The sequence below is a fragment of the Rhinopithecus roxellana genome, chromosome 14 (genome assembly GCF_007565055.1).
Source record: "Rhinopithecus roxellana isolate Shanxi Qingling chromosome 14, ASM756505v1, whole genome shotgun sequence".
In the NCBI taxonomy this organism is placed as follows: domain Eukaryota; kingdom Metazoa; phylum Chordata; class Mammalia; order Primates; family Cercopithecidae; genus Rhinopithecus; species Rhinopithecus roxellana.
The window spans coordinates 93,973,831-93,982,036 of record NC_044562.1 but is presented as its reverse complement, the minus strand read 5'-3'; positions in this window follow the sequence as shown (position 1 = coordinate 93,982,036).

Here is an 8,206-nt window from a genome sequence, read left to right as displayed (position 1 = left end):
ATATTCATAATCGTCCACTAATATAAGTGATATGTGACTTGTGGATATATCAATTGCTTGCCTTTCTGCATAACTTGAAATTGCATACATGTAGTCAAAGGACTTCCTTCAAAGATGTTCATCTGTAATTCACTCATCTGAAAAAGCAAAAAGCTTTTTATTCCATATCGGCAGCTACCCACTGGGTATCTACGCTGAGAACAAAGCAAAAATGGACTGAATTGACTACATTTTTCCTCCTTTCATCTGAGTATTTGGTCTTATATAAATATGTGAATACAAGGCCTCATATTTTTAACTTTAATAAAGAAAGAAATATTTATTTATTTCTAATCACAACAAATTAAATATGTCTCCAGGCAATACATTGCCAAGAAAGGAGATGTTATACAACTTTCTGAGAACTTGATGAATAACAACTAGAGCCATTTTGGTTAGCTGCACCCATTTCTTCCTACTTGGATTGCCTCCTTTCATTTCGTATGCTCAGCTCACACTTCTGAAAACACTAAACGCTTGATGAAATGTCTTAAGTGTCTCACCTCTTTTTTGTATGACACTGAGCATACAATTTGGAGACTTGAGAACAATCACAACTTTCTTTGTGTTCTACCTGTGATGACCTTCTGCTCTTTTGTCATAGTGGCCCAGGAATAAGATTTTTCTGTGGAAAGCTATTAGGAAGTTATTGATAAACAACTAGTCTGCAGATAAATCAAAATTGGTTTCTAATAAGTACAGGAGTGTAATTCTCATCTCTTGTTCCTGGAAGACCAAAAATCTTGCAATTTCAGCTTCAGCCTCAAGAAAGTACAATTGTGGTTGTAGTAATGGGAGTAAATGTTTCTTTTTAAAAATCATTCTTTTCTAACACAGAGATATTATCAAACACTTCTTTAAGTGTAGACATCCTAGTTTCCCTCGAAAGTGTTTTAGGTATCCATCCTATTAACGTTCCCAGGTCTTTGGTAGTTGGGTCATATGTTCCCCATCAACTGGAATCATGGCTACAATGAAAAGAGCTGATTCATCCTTTCTTCATCAGTTCTGTTCTTGGAACCAACAAAATTCAGTTCTGCTGTCAATAATCTTTTAGTATACAGTGCCCGTCTCACGGAAATAATGGTCTCTCAGGTCACTTTTTCTATATTTTTTCTCAGTCTCTTCAGTCCCCTCTCTTCACCTCTCCCTTGCTTTCCCTTTCTATGCTACTTCCCCTGGAAATTGCCTCAAGTTTTTCTGGTTTAAATTATTTTATGCCATAAATTATTATGGCTTAAATTATGACTTAAACTTTTGAATCTATACATGGTTCTCAAGTAAATATTTCTGTGCTAACCCCTCTGATGAGTTCCATATTCTCCTTTCAACAGCCTGCTGGACATCTTCACCTAGATTCCCTTTAGCCCTTCAACTCCAACAGATCAAAATGGAATCTATCTCTGCTCCCTAGATCAGGATCTCTTCCATAAAGTCACCATCAGCCCAATCACCAGATACCACACCTGGCCTTTATCTTTTACTCTTCCCTGCCTCTTGCTTCCCAAAATCAATGCACAGTTCTGTCGATTCTACTCATATGATCTTTCCCTTCTTCATTTTGCATTGCCAGAGCCCTGTGTCAGTTGTTCATTATCTTGGACCTGTGGTATGGCCTTGGCATCCTGTTTTGTGCACCTCTTGCCTCTCTTACCCACAGTCCATCTTACATGTGACTGCCAGATAGCTTCCATTACTCTGATCCTCAGAAACCTGCTCACAACTGCCTGCAGAACCAAGTCCACACTACTGTTCAGGATCTCTACAACCTTACTCAAAGGTACAGTAGCTCACTCCTCACTTCCTTCCTTCCCTCTTTATACACTATTTGGTGATAAAAACAAACTGGTGATTGTTCCAGATGGAGTTTCCCAGGAAGCAGTCTCTGGGACAGAGATTAGCAAGCAGTGTTGATTGGGAGTGCTTTTCTACAGCTGTGGAAAAGAAGGAAGGAGGCAGGATTGGGTGGAGGGAGATGAATTTCCATGCAGGAAATTTGTTGGCAAAGGAAGAGCTTTTGGAGCTGGGATGTCTTTTCACAGATGTCCTGAGTTGGGGTAAGCGGGCTTGGCCTTGAGACCCCCATGTTGATAGTCATTGGGTGCAGTCTACTTTGAGGAAGGCAGTTTTCTTCAACAGAGGCATTCCCCAAAAGGGCCAACTGCAGATGCCCATCTTTTCCTGACACTCCCAATGGATAGAGAAATAAACACCATATAACTCCTTCATTCCTCAAAAGTGGGCCTGAGAAATAAGCCCATCATGGCACCTATCCATTTACCCCCTTCCACTCTCACAACCTCACACTGGCACTTTTCTTTAAGCTCAGTGGCAGGCTGCTAGCTGTCTCTCAATGCCCCTTTCTAAACTTTTTTTCTTTAGGAATACCCCTTCCTCCCCATTACATTTTCTAGCCTCTCTGCACTAGATGTGCTTATGTTACTAAGTTCTAAGCAATCCATGTGATAAAAAGTGATATTCTCAACTGCCAGATTGGTATCCAGAGGAACTGGTAGGCCTCCTGTGTCTCCTCCTTTCCCTCCTGATTCCTGGAAGGCAGACAGGGTGAGGGGAGCTGGAACAGCTCATTCGTTCCATGAGGTGAAGGCTGGTGCAAAGGATTGCACAGCAAGAAGCCAGCAGGTGTGTGGGGCCTCCCTACCAGCTCTGGACTGCTCATCCTGGAGAGGAAATCTTCACTCTTCTTTAAACCTCTGGTTATTTTGGTCGTTACATCAGCTGAACTTGCATATCCTACCTAGCTCAAGTTGCAACATTTTTCTCTCCATTTCCTTATACCTATAGTATACCAATTGTTCAAATGTTACCTCCTCCATAGAATTTCTTTGCTCTCATCCCTGCACCCCTAGAGTGGGAATATCGAGGTGGTTCCTCTGTTGACTTTTCATAATTATTTATTTGTATTTTCCTTACCAAGAGTGACACTTTCATCATAAATGAAATTCTTCGCCTATTCCTTAGCCCTTTTACCAAGCTGTAATATCTGGTAGGACATCTGGGTATAATATTTTCTGACCCACCAGGTGCAGCAAAGAGTCGTTTACTTGGTAAGTATCTTTACTACTTGTTGACTGAATGAAGTTCTTTTTAATACGAGATTGAAAGTGGCATTCCTGTGACTTTTCACTCATCAGTTTTGTAACAGAAAACTTTTTCACTCATCAGAGGTAACAGAAAAATCCCATTTCTTCTCGCAATGATCCCTAGGGACATTTCAAGCTGCTTAACAAATTCCCTCTCAGGTGGAGTGGCCTACGAATAAATTTTCAGCCTTCCTTGGGTCTTGTGCACACACACCCACTCTCTCTTGTTTTAACAAAAGGCTAGAATTTACATTTAGAGAGTTAAGGTTTTCCAAAACAGATCTCCTGGTGGTGACAATAATGGTTCCAGCAGAATCAGCTCATTAAAGTAGGCAGCAAGAGATTCTCTCTGAGGATCTACTGCTCCTCCCTTACTGTGCATGTTTTGGTGTCATAAGTGCTATTTTCCATGTTCTCTTGGGTCCAGAAAAGGATTCGAATTCAGACTGCCGGTGGCATGATTATGACCCTGGCACTTACTAGAATGGTGATTTCAAAAAAGGTGCTAAACCTCTCCAATTGTGAGTTTTTTCAACTATAATTGGCTATAACACGGTGGTGTGCTCTGTAGTCCCAGCTACTTGGGAAGCTGAGGTGGCAGGATCCCTTGAGCCCAGGAATTTGAGACTGCAGTTAGTTATGATCAAGCCACTGCACTGAAGCCTGGGTGCCAGAATGAGACCCTGTCTCAATCAATCAATCAATAAAACAGGAATAAAAGAAGGGCAATAAACTGATGTAATTAGAGGATGGGCTCTGGAGCCTAAAATACCTGGGATTTCATCCCAGCTCTACCACTAACTGGAGCTCCCATGTTCTCTGTAGAGAGCTTTTTAAAGCTCTCTAGAAAGCTTTAAAAAGATCAGGAAAGACTTCATGAAGGAGGTAGTACATATTTGAAGTGACACTTGGGGATGCATAAGAATTTGACTGGGCCGTGGTGGGCAAGAGCAGTCTTCCTAGTAGTATAAACAGATTAAGCCAAAAACCAAGAGGCTAGAAAGTACGTCTTTGCCCTGAAGATACTGTCCCATCCTTTTTTGAAGCCAACAGAACATGGCACATGGCACGCAAGTGCGCATGTGCACGGGTGCACACACACACACACACACACACACACACACACACACGAGCAAGGGAGTCAACACAAATCCTGCAAGAACCACTGGCTGCCTACTTTGTAGGTTGCTTTTGTGTTCATGGGAAAAACCAAGAAAATGATGAGTTCAAGAAATTAACATACTATTAATGGAGATTATAAAGTGGTGATGATAATGATTTCAATTTTCTTCTTTAAATTTTTCGGTTTTTCAAATTTGCTCCAATAAACACGTAGGATTTCATAATTATCAGAAAACAACAATAATTCAAAAAAATAAATAAAGTCGTTCCTTCTTGCTGGATTTTTCAGCTTCTGTATTTCTTTGCTCAAGAATCCTTTATTTTCCTGAATCCAGTATACTATGTGGGCCTCTGGATTAGTTAGCTCTACTGATTCATCCCTATCTGCAATTATCCTTGAGAATCAAAGACAGAAAGGAACACCATTTTAAGATTTATGCGGACCTAGTCAGGTACTTCCGGTTGCCAGGTAGCAGACAACCAAAATCAACCACAGCACTTTCTCTCATCACTGGCTCAGGATCCAGGCAGCCACTACACTGCCTTAGTGAACATTGAGACAAAGCCTCAATGAGCATTGAGGAATGAGCCTCAATTTGCCAATGTAGGTTTAGTTCATCTCCCATAAATTAGCATATCTGAGTAAGCTTAGTTATTACACAAAGCACCACCATAAGAAAGTATGTTTAGGTACGCTCTCTTTGATACTGGTGGCCTTCAGTGACTGCTTTCTATCCACACAAAACAATAGTTAAGTCAACACTGTAAGTGGCAATTCATGAGAACGTCTGCCCTAGCCTTCACAGCGCACCCTGTAACCCTGACTGGAAGCAAGACTATGTCTGCATACTCATTGGAGCTATCAGAGGGCAGACATAAAAATGTCCTATTATCTTATGTAGAAGCTACCCCACTAGGTGCCAGTAGACCCAATCCTATGTGAAGACAGGTTCTGTTTTCACCATCTTGATCCACAGTGTTTAAAAAATATAAATGAGTTTTACCATTTTTTAGAAAGGAAATTTTATATAAAAGCCTGGATTTCTGGCTTCTCTAGAAAAATAAATGAAATGGGCAATGACTGGCCCACTTTTCCTCATAGTGACAATTTTCTAGAGCTGAGTAGAGACTACTCCCTTCAGGACAAGTTGTATGGTCTCCAACTCAGCTCAGCCTCCCTCAGCCCTCTCGTCTCCTCCATTGCCCTGTTTGGCTCATTTTAGTAACTGACTGGCTCCTGTAGACTTTAGCATTTATGACCTTTGGTTTGTAGCCACTTTACCTATATAGGAAAAGCAGTTTAAAGCTACTGCATACAATCCATTTGCTGTCTCTACAGGAGTTACAATGGCTCTACAAGGTTGTGTCTGTTGCTGGAAAAGAGGCCTCCCTGATGTCATTTATAATCCAAGTTACCTTCTTCTGTTTTTACTCTGAGTTCTGGGCCTAAAGAAGCAAGAACCTCTGCTGCAACCTCATTTACCTCCTGAAGGCTGGAAGCTATTTAAAGCTCCAAAGAGATCTGAAGAACTCTTCATATACTCTTGATCATTCAGATTTTGTTTTGTTTTGCCTTGTTTTTGTAGGACCAATTGATTTGCTGGGTGAATTTGGCTTTCAATGATCTCACAGTCAGACAAATGTTCTCCTAAGGGTGGACTCCATAGGGCCACAAGTACAGTCCTTACAATTACACCAGGACACGTGTGTGCACAAGCAATCAACTGCCAAAGGAGCATCAGCAGGAAATCTGTTTCCACGTGAAGAAGAATCAAGGCATTTCATTTCTCTCCAGAAGTCACATACATGGCCAAAAACTTGTACTAGTCAGGGAGCCAGACCTGTGGATGGGCTTCTGAAAAGATTGAGGAATGATAACTTTCTCTCCAAAGCTTAGCAGATAGGCGAATGTTAATTTTGGTTCACCAGAAGCTCAACTACACTTAGAAAATGTTGACCCCTAATTAGTGGAAGGATACACTAAGTGATGCTTTAAAACCTTTTATTGTTCTTCTTACCCACCCCTTCACTCCAGACTGAGATTAGCTAGGAATTTTTATGCTAAGAAAATATTAGAGGCTCACAGGCCAGGTCAAGAAGGCCTCTTGGTCATTACTGACAGCCTCAAGCACTTAAGACTGATCCATCATGAGCACATCAGTGGAAAACTGTCTAAAAATGTAAGGTTTTAAGAGATCATAATCTTCACACAAACAAAAGACACTCAGAGATCTGGTGAGGACAATTCTGAGCATTACGCATTGTTGTTCTTGCAAGGCATTTATGAATGGACTGCCCTAGTCCCACCACCAAAATGAGCAAGCCCTGGTTAAATCTCACTCACAATAAGGGATCACAGTACTAGGCCCAAGTGCACAGGCACAGCTTCTTGCTCAACTGCCACCTCTTCTGTGAAACTCTACTTGACCCCAAGATCAGGGACAAAGCCTTGCTCTTCTCTTCTTCTGAAGCACCTTATACTTACGTTTATTATGGCACTTGCCACATTGTATTGCACGTTGCATCTGGCTCACAAGATTGAGCTCATCATGTGTCCTTAGAGCCTGACTACTGTAGGATTCTTACAGATCAAGAGTTTGTAGAAAGATAGGAAGGAAAGAAAGGAGAGAACTGAGGTGGGAGGAAACTGAGGCTGAACGGATGGGACGTTTAGCTCTACTTACCCAAGGGTCTGGGTGCCTCCTCCTGGGTCTTGCACTTGTTGCTTCCTGTGCCTTGAGTATGTTTCCCATTTTATTAGACTGGTGAATTCTTGTCATGTTTCAATATAGTTCAAAACTCACTTCTTTTAGAAAGGCTTCTGCATCCCTCGCCCACCTATCCATCACTGCTCTGCTTTTTACTCCCAGCACAAGAGTAGCTTAGTTTACTCATCACCTTGGGTCTAGAAAATTTTTTTTTAAACATGTCTCTTCCTGCTAAATTGTGAGCAACTTTAAGCCAAGAATTTTCTTTTGTTCCTTCAGTTCCTAGGAGTTCCTGGCATAGCATAGAGACATAATAAACATGCTGAATGAATAAATTAGTGAGTGGAACTCCCTAACCTCTGCACATTAAACTAAAGGGCACCTATTTTAAATTTTAAAAGTTACTTGGGAATTCCAGCATAAGCATATGGATTATCTATTTATTCACATCAAATTTTAACTCTAGGTTTGCTGCTCTATTATCTAGGGAGTTTCTGGGTCACCTTTCTCAACCAGTTACCAAGGAAGCATGGAGTAGAACTCATTTCAACGTCATCCTCAAAAACAGAATGACTTAAAGGAAAACACACACAAAAACAAATCATTTAAAGTCAAACATAAACAACACTCAAATACTCTAGTAAGTTTTCTAATTTTAAGTATAATATTTATGCTATTTTAAAGTGTTTCTATATTTATTACATGAAATGACATAGAAACAAATGAATTATGGGTAACGGATGTAACATTTAAATAAGATTGTTGGGCCTTGAGTACAAGAGGTTCCTCTAGGGGGCCTTTAAGGCAACTACAAGAGGATGAGTCAATGAGGCTACAAAAAGAAACAGGTTTGAGATCATGAGAGGTGGGCAGGAATTTATGTTGTGTTATTAAGTTTGAGCCTTAACTTACAGGAAATGAAAAGCCTTGCAATGCTTTCATCAAAGGAGTGATATGGTCAGATTAGCAACTGTGTGTCAGTGCTGTAGATATATGTGAGATATATGTGTCTGTTAAGGCCAAATCAAGGCATGGCAATGGGATGGAGAGGAGACATATTGAAGACATTCTTGAAGAAGGGATATAATTTGGTGACCAATTCCATGGGAGCTGTGAAGAAATGCCTTCCTTAGAATGTTTTTTATAGTACAATTTATATAACCAGATTTCCTTCTACTTTCTTTGTTGCTTGATCATACATTTGGTACCAGGTTCAAAGTGTGGATGTTATTA